Genomic DNA, 22,065 nt, shown 5'->3' with positions numbered 1-22,065 from the left:
TGAAGCTTCATCTGACATACTTTGGGCATGTTGCAAGGAGGGACTGGTCCTTGGAGAGGGACATCATATTTGGGAGAGTGGCGGGACGGCATAGGAGAGGAAGACCCTCAATGAGATGGATCGATTCTGTGAGTGGAGTGGTTGAAATGTATGTATTTGAGACAGCGAGGTTGGCACAGGATAGAACGGCGTTTAGGGCTCTTGTACATAGGGTCGCTTTGAGTTGCAAATGACTCCATGGCTCATAGCAACAAAATTCCTGATATTCTCTAACAGCTCATCTAGTCTTTGCTTATTAGAGTTCAAAGCCTCAAACCTTTTCTTGAGATGGTGTTTATATTATGGTGAGATAGATTCAAAGTCAAACTTTGGTTCTTGTGGATTTGATTTTCTTTAGCTTCAGTTTGAACTTCCACATGAGTAGTTGATGGTCTGTTTCACAATCAGCACTTGGCGTAGATTTCACAGCTGATATTAAGATTTTCCCATCAATTTTTTTCCCCACAGATGTAGTCAATCTGATTCCTGTGTAGACCATCAGGTGAAGTCCCTTTGTATAGTCATGTATAATTAAAGCACATAAGTCCACACCAGACGTCGATTTTATGCAGAAGAGTGTGGCATCTGGTTGAAGGAAGATTCATCAACAAAATACATTGTGCAGATGACACAACCTTGCTTTCCAAAACTGAGGAAGACATTTGCTGCAGAAGGTCACTGACTAGTCTTCAATATAAATTGCAGTTTAACATCAAAAAGATAAAGATGCTCACCATTGGACCATTTGGCAGCACCGTGATAGATGGAGAAGAGATTGATTTTGTTAACCATTTCAGCTTACTTGGCTCCACAATTAATACACTTGGCATCAGAAGTCAGAAAATTAAAAGACAAATTACAATGGGAAAGTCTCTTGTTAGAGTGTGGAGGAGCAATGACTTCAGTCTAGAGACTAAGGTAATTCTGATCCAGGACATGCTTTTCATAATTACTTGCTATGTTTCAGAGAGTTGGGCAATGTCTAAGTATGACAAAAGAAGAATTGATGCCTTTGAGTTGTGGTGCTGGAGAAGAGTACTGAACACACCATGGACCACCAAGAAAATAAATAGGTCTATTTCGGAGAAGGTGAAACCAAGTTTCTCCTTGGAAGCAAGGATTTTGAAGCTCTGTCTTACATACTTTGGGCATATGGCCAGGAGGGACCAGTCTTTGGAGAAGGATACCATGCTTGGAAGGATGGAGGGAGACTGCATGGGAGGAAGACCCCAGATGAGATGGCTTGACATGGGAGTAAGTGTGTCGGAGTCAGTGAATCTGGCTCAGGATAGGGCAGGGTTCAGAGCTGTTGTACATGGGATTGCTATGAGTTGAAGGCCACTCAGAAGCACATAACAACAACATGTCCACCAGACTATCATGTGTTCTTTGTTAATGTATGAGCAGAGAACAACCTTTATGGTAGCTATTTGATGGTTCCCAGATGTTGAAAAATTAGACAGTGAAACAGATTTTAAGACAATGTTCTGATGCCTATGTCAGAATCCTAATAGCATTTTTTTTCTTAGATCATGAGATTAGAAGATTAACTTGTATACAATCACAGAATGACAAACCCACAGAGTGAATGGAATGTGTCTATTATACTGGAAGCTGTAGCTACAGATTATAATTCCGAGTCTGAACATGTCAGCCTTTGTAGAGTAAAACAAAACAAACAAGAAATTTTTCAGATATGTAGCCATGATGGTTAATTTCTGGAACTTTTTGAGACCACTCTCTATTCAACCGAGTCAGATCATCATTGTGTTTTTCCTAACAGCAGGAGTTTCTGATTCAGACTGTAAGTCACACAAGGTTAGAAAAGATGTTAAAACCTACTCACTAGAAGTTTATTGAAAACTTGGAATGACTAATATGCTTGGAAGCAGTTGTGCCAATGAAGAGAACATAAAAGTCTTTCAACAGTACAGTTAATACTCCTGGCTACCAACCAAGAGATTGTTTTGAGTTCACCCAGAGGTATATCAGAAGAACCTTGTGATTTACATCTGAAAAATTAGACATTGAAAACCCCATGGAACACAATTTCATTCTGACATTCATGACATTGTCATCAGTCATAATTGATTTGATGGCAACTGGATAAAAGTAATATAGCTATTCAAGGTTAATGTGTTAAAGGTTTATATTAAGCTGTACAGACAACTGGTCAGATTGGTTCAAGCGAAAGGTCTGAATCAGTGTCAATCCCAAGAAAAGAATCTCAGGCCTGATTGGAACTTAAATTCATTAGATCCAGTTGTTGTCTAGATGAGACTTCTTGTTCAAGAATAAATTTCTGTTTTATTAATTTTTTTCATTTTATTGTTTGACTTAATAAGTTCCTTTTATTATCTTTGACTTATTAAGTCCCTCTGCATTCTACAGATTTAATTCATGAGGAAAAATACAAGCTAAAGAGAGAAAAAAAACACCTATGATTCTAGTGTTTCTGTATCCAATTCCCTGGAAACCATAATTTTTTAAAAATTCTATAATTTGGGCCATCTGGTTCTTCTATGAAGAAGTAGGGGCAAGTGTCCTGGGCCAATCTTATGATGATAAAAGCTGAAGATGACTATTATACAGCAACTGCAAGAGCTGTTATGATAGCAAGGAACATCTATAGAAAAGATTCCAAAGCTTCCATCCATGAAAAGAAGCAATCTAACAAAGCAGAAACTATTGTCAACTACCCTAAACTAGGGAAGAAAAGCAACAAATTCAGCCAAGGACCCACATCCTCCACTGGACTAGAATTTGATTATTTATAAGTGTGAGAACTTTTCTCCATGGTTTGGTATAAGTCGCTAAAATGACTGTAAATCAGAAGTCCTGGATGATGCACTTTTCATGGGAAGAGACTTCTAACAAATATGAGACATTTGACTGCAGTCCAGCCTAGCCCAACCCATTCCCGGAAGGTACAGCCCAGTTGCAGACAATCTGGTTTTAAAAAAAATACTCCCTGTGTCACCATCCTCTGTTGCCATTGGGTGGTTATCTCTTATTGTTACATCCATCATGTCTAGATCTGTTTGGTGTAGACATCCTTCTGCAGGAGATCACCTAAAATTGATTTCCACTCGTACATGGAATTCTTCCCCACTCATAATATTATAGCAATCTGTAGAATATTTTACAACTTTTGTGTTTTTGAGGGTTTAACTCCTAATGAGGTGTTCTGGGAAGTTTTATCAATGCAAGTATCCAAATACCTGGACAATTCAGGCAATAACATCATGGAAACTTCCAATTTCTTCCCTTTTCGTCATCTTTTTCACTCTAAAATAGTAATATTTCACTGGTATGAATAAGAACACAGATAGTATTTATTCTAAAAATATTAAGAATATATACTCTTATTCAGAATCCCATTAAATAGTTAATACATAATTCTTTTATAAATATATATTCATTTATCCTACACAACCTATAGGGTCGAGATAATCCATGATATAGAACAAATCTTACAGCAGATACTTTCTCATTTCTCAAGTTTCTAATGAAATATTAATATTTATAAGGAACTGAAGAACAGATTCAAACCTAGAGTTGCTGTAATCAAGGATGCTTTGGGCAGAATATTAAATGATCCAGGAAGTATTAAAAGAAGATGGAAGGAATTTACGGAGTCATTATATAGAAAGGAATTGGCAGATACAGAGGAATTTAAAGAAATAACATATGAGCAAGAGCCTATGGTGATGAAGGAAGAAGTTCAAGCTGCTTTGAAGGAAATAGCAAAAAATAAGGCCCCAGGAATAGATGGTATACCAATTGAAGTATTTCAGATAACAGATGTTGCCCTGGATGTGCTCACCAAGTTGTGCCAAGAAATCTGGAGAACAACCATTTGGCCAACTGACTGGAAGAGATCTATATTTGTTCCCATTCCAAAGAAAGGTGACCCAACTGAGTGTGGAAACTACAGAACAGTGTCATTGATTTCACATGCAAGCAAGAGTCTACTGAAGATCATCCAAAAACGATTAGAACAGCACATCAGCAGAGAACTGGCGGAAGTCCAGGCTGGGTTTAGAAGGGGTCGTGGTACTAGGGATATTGTTGCTGATGTTAGATGGATCTTGGCTGAAAGCAGAGAATACCAGAAGAATGTCTATCTGTGTTTCATTGATTATGCAAAGGCATTTGATTGTGTGGATCATAACAAACTGTGGCTGACTCTGAGAAGAATGGGAATCCCAGAACATTTAATTGTGCTAATGCGAAACCTGTACTTGGATCAAGAGGCAGTCGTCAGAACAGAGCAGGGCAACACTGCATGGTTCAAAATTGGAAAGGGTGTACGCCATGGATGCATCCTGTCTCCATACCTTTTCAACATGTATGCAGAGCAGATTATCCGAGAAGCTGGGCTCTATGAGGAGAATTGTGGCATCAGGATTGGTGGAAGATCTATTAACAATCTGTGTTATGCAGATGACACAACCCTGCTTGCTGAAACTGAGGAGGACCTCATGCACTTGCTGCGGAGGGTCAAGGACTGCAGCCTTCAGTATGGACTAAGGCTCAATGTCAAGAAGACAAAGATTCTTGCCACTGGACCAATTGGCTGTGTCAGGATGGATGACGAAGAGATTGAGAGTGTTCACAGCTTCAGTTTGCTCGGCTCCACAGTCAACACTCTTGGTACCAGCAGTCAGGAAATGAAAAAGCATATCGCGATGGGAAAGTCTGCTGTTAGGGACCTCTCAAAGGTACTCAGGAACAACAGTGTCTCTATAGAGACTAAGGTGCGCATGATACACGCCATGGTATTTGCAATCGCTTATTATGCATCAGAGAGTTGGACAATGACTAGGGCGGACAGAACGAGAGTGGATGCTTTTGAGCTGTGGTGCTGGAGAAGGGTACTGAATGTACCATGGACTGCCAGGAAAACAAACAGATTCATCTTGGAGAAGATTAAACCAAGCTACTCCTTGGAGGCAAGGATTCTGGGGCTTCGTCTGACATACTTTGGACATGTTGCCAGGAGGGACGGGTCCTTGGAGAGGGACATCATGCTTGGGAGGGTGGAGGGACAGCGCAGGAGGGGAAGACCCTCTATGAGATGGATTGATTCAGTGACTGGGGTAATCGGGATGGGTGTGTCAGAGGCGGTGTGGTTGGCGCAGGATAGAGCAGGGTTTAGGGCTGTTCTGCATAGGGTCACTATGAGTCGGAAACGACTCGACGGCACATAACAACAACAATTTTTACATGATATTTTCTGAACTAGACATTTGAATTATATATTTTATTAAATGCAAGAAAGGAAGACCCTGGATGAAATTAATTGACTTAGTGACTAGGGTAATGGGAGTGGGTAAATTGTAGAAAATGAGGTTGGCCCAGGATAGAGCAGTGTTCAGAACTATTGTACATAGAGTCACTCTGAGTTGCAAGCAACTCAATGCCAGTTAACAACACCAACATTTTGTTAAGCTAAATTCCAAAAGAGGCAGATGAGCATTTGTTGTATTTTATGAGTGTAACAATCACTGATTATAATGAACTGAAATATTTTCATGTATAGCAAATACTACTGTTTGCTGAACGTAGAAATGTGTTAAAAACATCAGATCTCAAAGAATAAATGTAAATAGTAGTTTTATTGCATAACTGTATTCTTTATCCACTCCAGTTGTCACATTCCTCTTCATAAAGTCTAACTTCTCAAATAATTTGCTCAGCATTAGAGATTGAATAAGTATGGAGTAAAGATGGATCATTTTTAAAAAATTTTAAACCATGAAGCATTCTCTTTTACTATGTTTGGACAACTCCTTGATCTAGGTATAGATTTTGAACAAGCACAATTAAATATTTTGGAATTCCCATTCTTCTCAGTGTTAGTTATTATTTGTTGTGATACATGCAGTTAAATGCCTTTGAACAGTCCACAGAACACAAAGAGACAAAAAAACCCACAAAAAATGCCCAAAAAACCCCTCAAAACACCACAAATTGACTTTCTACTGATATTCTCTGCTTTCAGCCAAGATCTGTCTGACATCAGCAATAATATCCCTATTACCAAGGCCTCTTCTAAACTTTGCTTGAATTTCTGACAGTTCTTTGTTAATGTTGATTTTGATGTTTTGGTTGCTTTTAGATTATCTTCTGCAAGATTTTACTTTCATGTGATGATATTAATGATATTGTTTGATAATTTCCACATTCTGTTGGAATACCTTTCTCGGGAGTGGGAAGAAATAGGGATCTCATCTAGTTAGTTACCGAGGTAACTATCTTTCAAATTTCCTACATAGATTAGTGAGCACATCCAGAAATACATCTATTCAATGGTATTATATAACAGAAGCCTCTTGTTTAAATAACTCAGGATTCAGTGAGCGGGTCTTTGTGTTTAAAAGTCAGTTGGCTGATTTGCTATTACAGTTACAAACTAAATTAGGAGTTTGTTGTATTTGAGGAGAACATTGTTCTAATTGGTACAGTACTTGTCTGTCAGTTTGCAGTACTGAGATAACTTGTGGGTTACTGTGATACTATACAGGAAAGCTGTGCCAATGGTCTGCCAAATGCCATAATAATTATTTATGGTGGACAGATTACTAGAGCTCCGAGATTAAGGCAGACTAAGAAGCAGGATTGACCATTCAATTCTTAAATAAGAGGACTTTGAAAAACCGATGAACAGGAGAGGAATGGAGATAATCACAGTAGTGCAGTGCTAGAGCTCAGATTGTAAAATAGATAAAATGAGGAAAAGCATTACAAACATTGTTTAATAATTGGAACATGGGATGTATGCAGCTTAAATGTTGGAAAACTGAAACTCTGAACAAGTGAAATGGAATGCATAAACATTGACATACTAGGCATTAGTGAGATGAGTTGGACCACCTTTGGGCATTCTGAACCAGACAATAATATGGTATACTATGCAGAGAGAAAAAAAAAAAGCACAAAACACAGAAGAAGAATGACATTACATTTATAGTAAAAAAGTCAGTTTCAAGTTCTATCCTGAAATACAATATTATGAGTGATGAGATATTATTCATATACATATAAGGAAGACCTGTTAACACAACTATAATTCAAATAATAAATATTAAATAATAAATCATAAATACCATTCCTACATCTAGAGCCAAAGAGGAAAAAAATTGAGAATGTTTATCAAAGCTTGCAGTAGAGATTGACCATACTCAAGATGCATTAATAGAAAAAAATGCATTAATAAAAATTGGTGACTGGAATACAAAAGTTGGAAATAGTGAAGAAGGAATAGTAGTTGGAAAATAAGGCCTTGATGATAGAAATGAAGATAGAAATAGAATGATTGGATTTTGTACTTTCAATGATTCATTCATTGCTAATACCTTTTTAAAAAGACAAAACCAACTTGACACATGGATCTCACCTAATGGGCTGCATAAGAATCAGATTGATAACATTTGTGCATGAAATAGCTGGTTTGCTCATTACCAGCAGTCAAAACTAGGCCAGGAGCAGTCTGTGAGTCAAAGCATCAATTACTCATATGCAAGTTCAAATTGAGGCCAAAGAAAATGAAAATCCCCAAGACCCAAGATGTGATCTTGTATCTGTTCTTGTATCTAGTCCATCTGAATTTCAAGATCATTTTAGGAATATATTTGAGGCATTGAATATCAGATGAGTTGTGGGATGATATCAAGGGTATTCTTCATAAAGAAAGCAAAAGGTCATTACAAAGACAGAGGAGAAAGAAAAAAACAAAACAAAAACCCCAAAACTGAAGTGGAAAGTAGCATAGACTCTGAAAATTGCACTACAGCAATTTTGTCAAGAAGGGAAACCATGTCAAAGTAAAAGCTGAACAGAAGATTTCAAAGGGCAGCTCAAGAGGACAAAGTATTTTAATGGAATGTGTAGAGACCTGGAAATGGAGAATAAAGGGAAGGACTCGCTCTGCATTTCTCAAATTTAGAGAACTGAAAAGCAAATTTAAGCCTCAAGTTACAAAATTGAAAGATGCTATGGACAATATATTGAATGAGCCAGAAAGAATCAAAAGAAGGTGGAGGGAATACACAAAATCACTATACCAAAAAGAACTGACTGACACTGAAAAATTTGAGGAAATACCATAAGAGAAGGAGTCAATGGTAATGAAAGAGGAAGTGGAAGCTGCAGTAAAGGCATTGGCAAAAAATACAGCCCCAAGATTCAATGGGATATTAATTGACTTGTTTCAAACAACAGATGCAGCCTCGGATGCACACACTAGCATATGCCAGGAAATTTGGAGGACAGTTGTCTGGCCAACAGATGTGAAGAGGTCCATATTTGTTCCCATTCCCAAGAAAGATAACCCAAGAGAAGGTGGAAATTATCGAACAATATTATTGATATAACATGCAAGCAAAATCCTACTGAAAATCGTTAAAAAATGTTTACCAGAGTACATAGAGAACTGCCAGAAGTTCAAGCAAAAGAATTCAATTTAGAAGAGCCTGTGGCACCAAGTATATCGTGGCTGATATCAGATGGATCCTGACTGAAAATAGAAAATATCAGAAGACTGTTTAATTGTGATTTATTGATTATGCAAAGGTGTTTGTGTGGATCATAACAAGTTATGGTTAACACTGAGGAAAATGGGAATCCCAGAGCACTTAACTGGGCTCATGTGAAACCTATACCTGTTGTGCAAATAGAGGAGGGAAACACTACATGGTCTGAAATTAAGAAGAGAGTGCTTCAGAGTTGTATTCTCTCTCCATACCTACTCAATCACTATGTCAAGAACATTATTTGAGAAGTTGGACTATATGAAGAGGAACGTGGCATCAGAGTTAGAGGGAGACTCATCAATAACCTGCATTACACAGATGACACAATCTTGTTTGCTGAAGGTGAGGAGGGCTTGAAGCACTTGTTGCAGAATATCAAGGAATGCAGCCTTCAATAAGGATTTGATCTCAATGTCAAAAAAACCAAGAGATTTTACACTCTCACCAACAGTGAATAAGGGTTCCAGTTTCTCCACAACTTTACTAGCATTTGTTTGCTGCTCCGTTGAATTTTGCTATTGTTAGGTAGTACGACACTTTCTCAAAAAGTTGGAAATAGAAATACCATTTGACTCAGCAATTGCACCAATGGGAATATACACTTAATAAAACCAGAACTGCCACCCAAGCAGATATATGCACGCCCATGTTTAATGCTGTGTTGTTCACAATAGCAAAGGGATGGAAACAACCCAAGTGCCCATCAACAAACGAATGGATAGAGAAGCTGTGGTATATTCACACAATGGAATACATTGCTGCATTGAAAAAAGAAGTAACTCATGAAGTATTATGCAAAATGTGTGACTGTAGGACATTATGCTGAGTGAAATAACTCAGTCACAAAATGACAAATACTGCATAATGCTACTGCTTTAAAACAGGTCTGACACTGAGGTTAGGAGGAAAACTAACAAAGGGGGATTAATAATGTACACTGCATGGAAACAGACAAGGGAAAGAACTGCTTAAAATGAAGATATGACTAGGCATGATTGTATGATAACAATCCAAAATAAGAACTGTCTAGTAAAGTGGACTGGGGTGGTGGTGGGGAGCTGTACAACAATGAAAGAATTTATTTTTTTTTTCAAAGAGAAAAAACGAACTCGGGGTGGGAGGAGGGAGGAAACTGTATAACAATGAATGAATGGGAATCTAAGTTCTCTATAAACTTTCATTAAAATCTCAATTAAAAAAACCCAGTCCCCTTGTGAAGAGCTGGCAGACAGTTTATCTCATTTTATTGTTGTAATCACCTAGTGAATAAGAGACCTGATTAAATAGAAAAGAAAAAAGAAAACCAAGAGATGGAGAAGAAATTGAAACTGTCAACAACTTCATCTTACTTGGATTCACAATTAACACCCTTGGTACCAGCAGGCAGGAAATCAAGAGACTTACTGCATTGGAAAAGTCTGCAGTTAGTGACCTTTCCAAATCATTGAGGAATAATGTCAGTTTGAGGACTAAAGTGCATCTGATTCAGGCTATGGTCTTTCATATCAATCAAGCCATACACCTGAGATCTGGACAATGAATAGGGATGACAGAAGAATTGAGGCCTTTGAGCTGTGGTGATGGAGAAAAGCACTGAACATCGCATGGACTGCCAAAAGAACAAAATAAATATGTCTTGGAGAAGGTGCAACTAGAGTGCTCTTTGGAGGCAAGGAGGATGAGGCAGGCTTTGCTTCACATACTTTGGGCACATTGCTGTGTGTTTTTGTGAGAGAACGGTATAAGACAAAGTTGGAACAATCTGTGTTTATTGATATGGACCCACTAAGAACAAATTCTTCTTTCCATATTTGTCTGAAAGGTTGCAAGAAAACATCATAGTTTATCTTGTTGATTCACTGCAATAGGGCAACTGAGTCTTACTCTCAGTCAGGTTGAAATGTCAGGTTAGAGTGAATTTATCTGATTAGACTAATCTACACTCAAGTGCAAGAGGGCACACCTTTTATCACAAAGATGTGAAATGAATTTGTGAATAAAGCCTTACACCCTTGAAGTCTCCTGAGAATTCCAATTTCTAGCCAGATTTGACACAATAGGAACTGCTCTAATTAAATTAAGACAATTATAATAGGTCTGATTGGAGCCTGGAGTAATAGGTGTCAAGCAGTAGCACTTTGTCAACAAAGACAGGAAGGCATGGTTGCCTGAATGGACAACAGATTTATGTGATAATCTGAAATGTCTGAGTCACATGGATTTACAGTGTTGGTTACATAGTTGAGATTTTTTTTAGGTGTGAGATAAATGGGAAATCAGGAGAAGGTCAAGTCAATGGTGAGTCAACATTAACTGTGAGAAAACTCATAGGCCCTCAATTAATTCCTAGACTTCAGTCAGTTTATAAACCTGCAATCCCCTAAACGAAAGATAACGCAGTGAAATACTTAGTATACCCCTTTGTAACTGCCACCCAATGAGTGAGATGGATCATCTAAATGGTTATTGATGTCATACCAAGGGGACTTAACAGTGTGGCACGCCAATCTATTGTGACCTCTACTAACTCCACAAAGAGGAGCTGTCCCCATTCTTATTATTCATGATACAAAACCAATCTGTATAAAACCAGACATGATTCCAAGCTCTCCACACCTACTCTACCAATTCTAATATCAATTCTAGATCTGTGGACTCATTGCAATAGTCACACAGCACTCATAGAGCCATATTCTTTGTTATGGGTTTTATTAGGGAAGTTAACAGGTTACAATTCAGGTTGGAAATAGGACACCTTCTCAGGTATGCTTTCAGGTCCTTCAACCTTCAGCTTCTTGACTTTTTATCAATGTTACAAAGCTTTCTTGGTCCTGCCGGTCATGTCTGCCTCAGATCTTGGCCCCATCAGTCATCTCATTAGTTTGGGTGAAAGCCCTGGTTCTAGTTCTTTGAAGTGGCAGTCCCAGATCAGTTCTGTCTCACCTTGGTCTCTGATTCTCTACTACTGCTTTCCTAGCCAATTGTCTTTGATTTTGTCATATGGCTATGTGGGACCATGCAAACAAAGTGTGTGAACTGCTTATGTTTTAATTGAGCAGATTTAAAAGCAGAAAATGGGAATCTCACTACCATTTATAAAACTAAATACCAAAACCCCAGAAAACCAACCCATCACACCACATCACTCTTGAAGGGATTTTAAAGATTGGTGCATCATCAACACTTTAAGAATGCAAAAGTGTTAATGCTCAAATCTCCATTCAACTAGCATATTTGGCCTGAAAGGGGAAAAAAGTTACCTTGGAGATTGATAGTGAATTATTGCAAATTTTACCAGATAGTGCCTCAAATGCAGCTGATATTTCAGTTGTAGATTCATTGCTTGAGCAAATCAACATATATAGTTACATAGTGTGTAGCTATTTGTTTGGCCAGTGTTTTTTCTCAATTCTGGTTTCAAAGGACCATTAGAAGCATTTTGTCTTTAGCAAGCAAAGCTAGAAAGAAATGCTTCCTATGGGCAGCAAGATGAATGATGGAGAAGAGACTGAAATTGTCAACAGCTACATCTTGCTTTGGTCCACAATTAACACTACTGGTACCAGCAGACAGGAAATAAGGAGACACATTGCCCTGGGAAAGTCTGAAGTTAAGGACCTCTCCAAATTATTGAGAACTAGTGATGTCATTTTGAGGATTAAGGTGTGTCTGGTTAAGGCCATGGTCTTTCTGATCACTTGCTATGTATCTGAGGCTTGGACAATGAATTAGGATGACAGAAAAAGAATTGATGTCTTCGAGCTGTGTTGTTGAAGAAGAGTACTTAACATCTCATGAACGGCCAGGAGAATTAACAGATATGTCTTGGAGAGAATGAAGCTGGAGTGCTCTTTGGAGGCAAGAACAATCAGCCTTCATCTCACATACTTTGGACATGTTGCTAGGAGGTGCTAATCCTTGAAGTAAGACATGAGAAGGGTGGAGGATGGGCAAAGAAGAAGACTCTCAACCAGGCGGATTGATCCAGTGACTGCTACAATAGGCTCTTGTGTGACAGGAAGTGTCAGGATGGCACAGGATCGATCAGGGTTCAGATCTTTTGGTCCTCTGGTCGCTATGAGTTGTACTTGACTCAACAGCACCTAAAAACACAACAACCTCCTCGTTAGGGGCGTCTGACACCAGATGTGTCATGATTTGGTCCATGGGAAGTTTACTTGTCCTTGCCTTCCACAAGGTGTCACACTGGCCATTCCCTCAATAATGTTATTCTGATTGGATTTGGTAAAGAAGAGGTATCCATGACTCTATAATTATTGGTAAGGCATTTGTGTATTCAACTCAAATCATTACTGTCAAGTTGGAACAACTCACAGCTGCTCATACAGCAGGATTTTGAGTTATAAATCATACAAGAGAAGATTGTCTATTGTTAATCTAACAGAAATTCAGGTACCTAATGAGATATTACTTCTAAATTAAAAGATAAATTGTTATATGTTTTCATTACTACCATTAAAAAGGAGGCATAACTTTCAGCGAGTCTCTTTATATTTTGGAAGTAATAAATCCCTCCACTGGTGTAGTAGTTGTTCAGTTTATTCTTTTAAGTGACAAGAAAAGCTGGTGGTGTTGAGTGGACTCCTGAACAAGGAAAGGTTCTGCAACGGGCTGCCACCTAAATTGTTCTGCCGTGCAATGTTGCTGATCCAATGGTTCTTGAAGTGCTAGGGTCAGAGAGAGATGCTGTTGAATTATCGGCAGGCCCTTACACTTGAACCAGAGAAAGGCCTCCTCAGTTTTGGAGTAAAGTTCTATCATTCTCTGCAGATAATCACATTCTTTTTGAGAAATGGCTTTTGGCTTATTACTGGACTTGTGTAGAAACTGACCACTTAGTTACGGGAGACTGAGACACCATTCAACGTGTTCTAATTATGACTTAGTGGCTATCTCATCCACAGAGTCATAAAATTGCAAGCACACAGCAGAATTTGTCATTTATTGCAAATGACATGGAGATCAGGCTTGAGCAGAACCAGAAGACATGAGTAAGTCACATGAGAAAGTTGCCCAATTGTTCATTCTCTACACCCTCATCACATTATCATTCCTCAAACAAAGTGAGTTGTGAGAGAGATTAATCAATAAAATCTAACATAAGTGCTTAGTAGACTCTTAAATTTTCAGCAATGTGAAGAATATAAAAGAGTTGAAAGAAGAGTTTTGTAAAACATTTGTGAAGACTTGGAGAGAATTTCCTGTAGGTTGCTCTATTGTGGAAAACACCAACTCTAAGGAAAAACAAACAAACAAAAAAAACACCAAAAGCTTTTTGTGTGTTGGGGGTGACAAAACAAAACAACTCAACTCTAATGTGAGGTGTTTAAACAGACTAGTTAGAAAAACTGAACTGTGCTTTTTATTTTTTATTATTAAATTTTATTAATTTTAATGAACATTTACAGAGATTTGGGGTTTTCATTCATTCATTGTTGCACTATTTTCTCTACCCTGCTCCCCAATTCATTCTTCTTTCCCCCTCCCCTTGAAAGTCTGTTTTAATTGTCCCATTGCCACAGTGCTTGTCAAAGCCAGTTCTGATTAATTTCCTTTGTCAGTGTGTCCTTTGCCATTCCCTATCACTCCTCCCTGAGAGAGACTTCACCCTGATTCATAAGGAAAAGGGGATGGCGTATTCTCTTAGCTACTTCCTGCTGAAAAGGGACGCTGTAGGTTTCAGGGTGAAGATCTTCTCTCACTACTCTAAAGGGCCCCTTTGGCAATAGGAAACCCATAGACTATTATGGAGATTGATTTTGGAATTTAGATACACTGTTATCAATTGTGCTTAGCCGTGCATGATGAAGATGTAACATGGAAGTGTTGCAGCCTAGAAGACACAAATTTAACTAACAAGTTAAAAGTACATGAGTCAAAAATTGAAAAGCTGAACTGTGCTTTTTAGATGACACCATGGACTGAAGTGTGATTCCACAATGAAAGATCTAAAGTACAGAGTGTTCCTGTTCTACACTATTAATTGTCATACACATAATTTCTAATTGACCTTTCCTTTCAAAATTTTCTTCCTTTCACCCATTCCAATGAAGTGTTCATTATCTCTCCATTCTTTCCTGCTCTTCTACCTCTATCTTCTAGATTATACTATGATTTGTGGACTGAGATATTTCACTTAACACAATGTCCTCCAGACTCCTCCATGTTGTGTAGTGAAGGGGGGGAATATAGAAGGGGGAGAAATGCAGAGTAGGACTTGCCAGCTGTTCTAGGCAAAAGGAGGGAAGGATAAACAAGAACTTACACTGTAATCCTAAAGGCATGTGGTTCAAATCCACCAGATTCTCCACTGGAAAAGAATAGGGGATGTCCTCTCATGTGAAAGAACCTCTGAAAACCCACCACAGAGTCAGGTATGGGTCAGTTCTGACTTGATTGTACACAACAGCAACAAATAATATTGACACAAACCATGCAAAGGAGTCTGCCATGAATTAGATATGAGCCATATGGCCCTTGCTGTATTATAAAGCCACCATCACGGAAAACAGGCCTTTTGTCAGTGAAGTTGTTCTCCCAGGGTCAAAGAATAGTGTATAATCTACACCAGGGGCAAAACAGGTGAGATATTCCCACTGTGGGGAATTATCAGAAAACTCACAAATCCACCATCTTAATAAAGAAGGCTTTTAAAAATTCATTTCACCAGCCCTTTGGTGTGTGAAATCTGATTTTGAGAGAAGCTGCACCGTAATCCCAAAGGCATGCAGTTTGAATCTGTCTGCTGCTCCACAGTAGACAGATGGACAATCTCCTTCCATGTAATAAACTGCCTTTAAAAACCCACTGGAAAGTCAGCTAAAGGTCAGCTCCTACTTGACCCTCTTGATTATAGAAGGGGAACAAGGAGAACTGGAGCTCTGTTACTTAACTGTTGTTGTATACAGAAACAATAGTTTTCCGATTATAGGGGGAAAAGAGCTGGTAAAAGCAAATGGTGACCACAACTTCAAGTTTTCCACCCATTGACCTTAGGTTACAGCATAGCTCCAACTTGAATGTAACATGGAACTAAATTATTTTTAATAATAACGCAGGAGGGGAAGGTCCTCTATGAGGTGGATTGATTCAGCTACTGGGATAATCAGGATGGGAGTGTCAGAGACAGTGCGATTGGCACAGGACAGAGCAGAGTTTAGGGCTGTTGTACATAGGGTCGCTATGAGTCGCAAGTGACTTGATGGCACATAACAACAACAACAACAACAATATCTATATTTCTTTCCATTCCCCAAAACAGTGAACAGAATATGAAAATTACCTAAGAATAACATTACTATCATGTGCAAGCAAAATATTACAGCAGATTATCCAAAACTGACTAGAATAGTACATTAGCAGAGAACTATCAGAAATAAAAGCTGGATTTTAAAAAGGGTATGGCTTTAGGGAAAGCATTGCTGAAGACAGATCAATCTTGGCTGAAAGCAGACAGTACCAGTCTATTTGTTTCTTATAGACTATGCATAGACTTTTGATTGTGTATATCACAACAAATTGCAGCTAATATTGAGAAGAATGGTAATTCTAGAACACTTGATTGTGCTCATTGATTGTGAAACCTGTATCTAGACCATGAAGCCATTGTACAAACTGGGCAAGTGCACACTGTATGGCTCAAAACCAAGAAATTATTTCATCAGTGATGTATTTTTTTTCCTTCATACCTTTTTTATCTGTATGCTAAACACATCATTCGACAGGTTGGCCTTCATGAAGAAGAATGTGGTATCAGGATTGGAGAAAGACTCATCAACAGCCTATATTATGCAGATGATACAACCTTGCTTACTAAAATCTAAGAGGATTCAAAGCTTCTACTGCAGAAGACCAAGGACTACAGCCTTCAACATGAATTGCCCCTCAACATTAGGAAAACAAAATCTTTGTCATTGAGCCAACAGGATAGATGGAGAAAAGATTGAAGTTGTTAACATTTTCATCTTACTGGAATCCACAAGCACCAGCAGACAGGAAATCAAAAGACAAGTTGTATTTGGAAAATATCATTTTCAAGGATCTTTCCAGAGTGATAAAGCACAATGACATAAGTATAGAGACTAAGGTGCATGTGATCCAGACCATAGCCTCCTCAATTGCTTGCTCTGCATCTGAGAGCAGGGCAGTGACCAAAGATTCTTCTAAGAACAATCAAAGCCTTTAAGTTTGATACTGGAGAAGCATATCCCATGGAGTGCTAAGAGAACAAACAGGTCTGTCTTAGAATGACATCAGTTTGCTCCTTGGAGACAAAGATTTTGAAACTCCATTTTACATACTTTGGGCATATTGCCAAGAGGGAGCAGTTCTTGGAGAAGGACATTATGCTTGGAAGGATGGAACATCAGCACAAGAAAGAAAGACCCTGGATGAGATGGATGGATATAGTGACTGTGGCAATGGGGTCAGATATGTTGGAAATGATAAAATTGGCTCAGGATAGGGCAAGAATCAGAGCCATTGTTCTGAGGGTTGTGAAGAGTTATAGCTGATTTAACAACACATAATAATAACAGCAACAATAAAATAATACATCCGCCAGCTGCTCCATGGGAGAAGGATGGACAATTTCCTCTTAACTGCCTCTGAAAACCCACTGGAGAGTCATCTATGGGTCCTAGCCACACATAGCAAAGATTAAGGAGACTATGGTAAACAACACTATCCATCTGGCAATTAGCTGAACTTTGATGATTTACATAATTGTTAAACAAAAAGTAAAAGACTGATAACACAATTACAAAATGGGCAAAACATGGAAAGAATTTTCACAGAGGAAGAAATTCAAATGGCAAACAGACACATGAAGACATGCTCAAAATCTCTCTCAATAAGAGAGATGCAAATCAAAACCATAATGAGATACCTACTCACTCCAGTACCAGTGGTAAAGTTTAACAGTACAGCAAGTAATAAATGCTGGAGAGGATGTGGAGAGATGAGAATTCTTATACATTGATGGTGGGATTGTAAAACGGTACAACCACTCTGGATGGCAGTTTGGAGTTTTCTCAAAAAGCTGAACCTAGAAATTCTGTATGACCCATATTACTTGGAAAATACACCGAGAAAATGAGAAATGAAGTACAAATGGAGACTTGTACACCAAAGTTCATAACAGTGTTATTTACCATCACAAGAACATACAAACAGCCTAGATGTCCAATCACAATCAAATGGATTGAGGAATTATGGTGCATTCACACAATGGAATACTACACAGCTTGCAGGAGGAATGATTTTGTAAATCACTACCTAACTTGAGAGGGACTGGAGAACTTTATGCTAAGTAAACTAACTCAGTTCCATAAGGACAAATACTGTATCAGACCACTTGTAGAACATGTATGAGGATCCAAGGGTGGGGAGAGTGAGAACAGAGAGGTGAAGATGGGCAGGGGGTAGGGGGTGGTTAATCATAGGGTCACACAATTTGATTTGTAGAGGGAGGGGTGGATAAAAAATGGGAAAGATCTGGTGTGGAAAAAAAGCATGTGAACTTTGTAATTAAAACAGTACATAATAAAAAAGATAAGCTGTGGGAAGATATCAAGAATATCGCCCAGGAAGAATGCAAAAGGTCATTACAAAGGAGAACGAAGGAAAATCCAAAATGGATGTTAGAAGAGACTCTGAATATTGAACTAGAGCACTGAGAAACCAAAGCAAAGGGGAGAAATCAGAAAGTTAAGGAGCTGAAGAGAAGATTTCAAAGGGCAGCTCGGGAAGACAAAGAAAATCATTATAAATAGCTGGAGTCAAAAATTCAAAAGGGTGAACTCATTTGGCATTTTTTAAAAGCTGAAGGAACTCAAAAACAAATTCAAGCTTCAAGTTTTAATACTTAAGGATGCTATGAGGATCCAGAGTCATTGTATCAAAATGAATTGGTTAATACACAAGAATTTCAAGAAACAACATGTGATCAAGACACAATGGTATTAAAGGAGGAAGTTTAGGCTGCTCTGAAGTACTTGGTAAAAAATAAAGCCCCAGAAATTGATGGAATACCAACTGATGTCTTTCAACAAAAATATTCTACCCTGGGTGTGTGCCAGGTTATGCCAAGAAATCTGGAGGAAAACTACCTGACCAACTGACTGGAAGAGATCGTTATTTATTTCCATTCCAAAGAAAGGTGACCTGACAGAATGTGGAAATTTTCCATACAATATCACTCATATCACACACAGCAAAATCCTGCTAAAGATTATCCAGAAACAATTAGAACAGTACATTGACAGAGAACTACCAGAAATACAAGTTGGTTCTAGAAGAGGTTGTGGCACTAAAGAAATTATCGCCAATGTCAGATGGATTTTGGCAGAAAACAAAGAGTACCAGAGGTATCTATTTGTGTTTCATTGACTGTGCAAAGACGGTACCGATCACAACAAGTTGTTGCTTAATGTTTAGGTGAAAGGAAGCCCCAGAACATTTGATAGTGCTTATGCGAAATTTATATCTGGACCATGAAGTAGTCCTCGGAACAGAGCAAGGAAACATGGCATGGTTCAAAATCAGGAAGGTAGTACATCAGGGATGCATTCTGTCTCCATACCTTTTTAACTTATATGCAGAACAGAAACTGCCTCTATGAGGAGAGGAGGAATGTTGCTTCAGGATTCGAGGAAGACTCATCAACAACCTATGTTATACAGATTGCTGAATCTGAGGCCATTCTGAAGCACTTGCTGTGGAAGGTCAAGGACTGTAGTCCTCAATATGGATTGAAACTCAATATCATAAAAAAGATTCTCACCACTGGGCCAATTCGGGACCATCTTGATAAATGGAGAAGAGATTGAGGTTGTTAGCAATTTCAGCTTGCTCGATTCCACAGTCAACTCTTGACACTAGCAAGTCAGGAAGTCAAAGACGGATTGCATTAGGTAAATCTGCTGTCAGGACCTTTGCAGAGTGCTGAGAAACAATGATATCAGTCTAGAGACTAAGGTATACCTGATCTAGGTCATGGTCTTTGCAATTACTTGCTATGTATCAGAGAGCAGGACAATGACTAAAGAAGACAGAAGAAGAATTGATGTCTTTGAGTTGTGGTGTTAGAGAAGAGTCTTGAACATAGCATGGACTGCTGAGAAACAAGTATGTTTTCAAGAGGGTGAAACCAAATTTCTCAGTGGAGGCTAGGATTTTGAAGCTCTATTTCACATAATTTGGGCATATGGCCAGGAAGGACTGATCCTTGGAGAAGGACATCATGTTCTGAAGGGTGGAGGGACAGCACAGGGAAGACCCTGGATGAGATGGATTGATATGGTAAGTAGGGCAATGGGTTGGGTGTGTAGGAGTCAGTGAAACTGGATCAAGACAGGGCAGGCTTCACAGCTGTTGTACATAGGGTCACTATGAGTAGTAGCAGGCTACTCAACAGCACATAACAACTACGACAACATTTCAATAAAAAGCCAAAAATAAAGTTGGCAGTCCCAATCCACGAACCACTCCGCAGGAGAAAGATGAGGTAGTCTGTTTCTGTAAAGATTACAGTGTTGAAAATCCTAAAGACCAGCTTATTCTATCCCACAAAATCACTGTTAGTCATATTCAAATCAAATAGCACTGAGCTTTTAAATAATACTTAAACTACACCTAACCACCACTGATATTTCAACAATTAGCAGGGTCACAGTCAGCAGGCTTCAGTGGAGTTTTCATAGTAAGATTTTTTAACAAAAAAAAAAAGGAAAGAAATGCGCCTGCCAGCTGTATCCCGCCCAGTGCTGCTCCTCAGCCTAAGGCCCAGCCCCTTTCGCTTTTGCCCCTCTCTCCGTGCCGAAGTGCCAACATATCGGACAAACTGCCTTACAAAGTCGCTGACATCACCCTGGCCTCCTGGGGATGCAAAGCCCTGGACATTGTGGAGAACGAGATTCCAGGCCTGATGGTGCATGCGGGAGATATACGCACCCTCCAAGCCACTGCAGGGTGCCCGCATCCCAGGATGCCTGCACATGACCGTGGAGACAGCAGTCCTCATTGAGACTCTGGTTGCCTTGGGTGCTGAGGTCCAGTGGTCCAGCCGCAACGTCTTTTCTACACAGGACCATGCAGCAGCTGCCATTGCCAATGCTGGCATTCCAGTATACGCCTGGAAAGGCGAAACAGATGAGTATCTGTGGTATATGGAGCAGACTATATATGTCAAGGACGGGCCGCTCAACATGATTCTGGACAGTGGTGGTGACCTCACCAACCTTATTCACACCAAGTACCCACAGCTCTTGTAGGTTACTCGAGGTATCTTTGAAGAGACCATGACTGGAGTCCATAACCTGTATAAATTGGTGGCCAAAGGAATTTTGAAGGTGCCTGCCATCAATGTCAACGACTCTGTCACCAAGGGCAAGTTTGACAACCTCTATGGCTGCTGTGAATCCCTCATAGATGGCATCAAGAGGTCCATAGACGTGATGATTGTGGGCAAGGTGGCCGTGGTGACGGGCTATGGCGATGTGGGCAAGGGCTGTGCTCAGGCCCTGAGAAGTTTTGGGGCACAAGTCATCATCACTGAGATTGACCCCATCAATGCACTGCAGGCCACCTTGGAGGGCTATGAAGTAATCACCATGGATGAAGCCTGTAAGGAAGGCAACATCTTTGTCACCACCAAAGGCTGTGTCCATATCCTTGGCTAGCACTTTGAGCAGATGCAGGATAATGCCCTTGTGTGTAACATTGTACACTTTGATGTGGAGATTGATGTCAAGTGGCTCAATCAGAATGCTGTGGAGAAGGTGAACACAAAGTTCCAGTAGACCAGTACCGACTGAAGAATAGACGCTGCATCATCCTGCTAGCTGAGGGCCGGCTGGTCAACATGAGCTGTGCTATGTATGAGCTACCTCAGCTTTGTGATGAGCAACTTCTTTACCAACCAGGTGCTGGCACAGATTGAACTTTGGACCAACCTGGACAAGTATGCCATTGGGGTCCACTTCCTACCCAAGAAATTGGACGAGGCAGTGGCTGAAGCTCACCTGGGCAAGCTGAATGTGAAGCTGACCAAGCTGATTGAGAGGCAGACCAAGTACCTGGGCACCCCTTCCGATGGCCCCTTCAAGGATGACCACTACCGTTACTGAAAGCCAAGCCTGTCTGTCACCTCCCAACTGATGACCCTGCTCCTCTCCTTCCAAGTGATGTCCCTGCCCAGGCTCCAGTTCTTTCCAAGAACAAATGGCACTAACTTTGAGCTTAGTTTTTCATTGCCACCCTGACCCTCCTGATTGACTCCCTGGGGCTGATCACTTAACCTTTGGTCCCCCTCTATGTCCCTCATACTGTTCCAGATGTGTTCAGGGACACTGAGAAACCTCTCCCAAAGTCCTTATGATGGTAGAGGTGTGAAGGAGACACCCACAGGGAAGCACATGGGGGTCTTGGAAGTGCTCGCTCAGTCTGTAGACTGGAAGTGGCAACACTG

At 39.6% G+C, this 22,065-nt stretch overlaps 1 pseudogene; it reads left to right on the top strand.

Moving 5' to 3' along the window:
• The window catches only part of LOC102855091, a 26,842-nt pseudogene extending 5,118 nt beyond the window's left edge, over window positions 1-21,724 (top strand).
• Window positions 21,725-22,065: the final 341 nt, after the last annotated feature.

This window comes from Elephantulus edwardii, unplaced genomic scaffold, assembly GCF_000299155.1.
Source record: "Elephantulus edwardii isolate Elephantulus edwardi_28Jun2011 unplaced genomic scaffold, EleEdw1.0 scaffold00448, whole genome shotgun sequence".
In the NCBI taxonomy this organism is placed as follows: Eukaryota; Metazoa; Chordata; class Mammalia; order Macroscelidea; family Macroscelididae; genus Elephantulus; species Elephantulus edwardii.
This window is presented reverse-complemented; position numbering and strand designations above follow the sequence as displayed.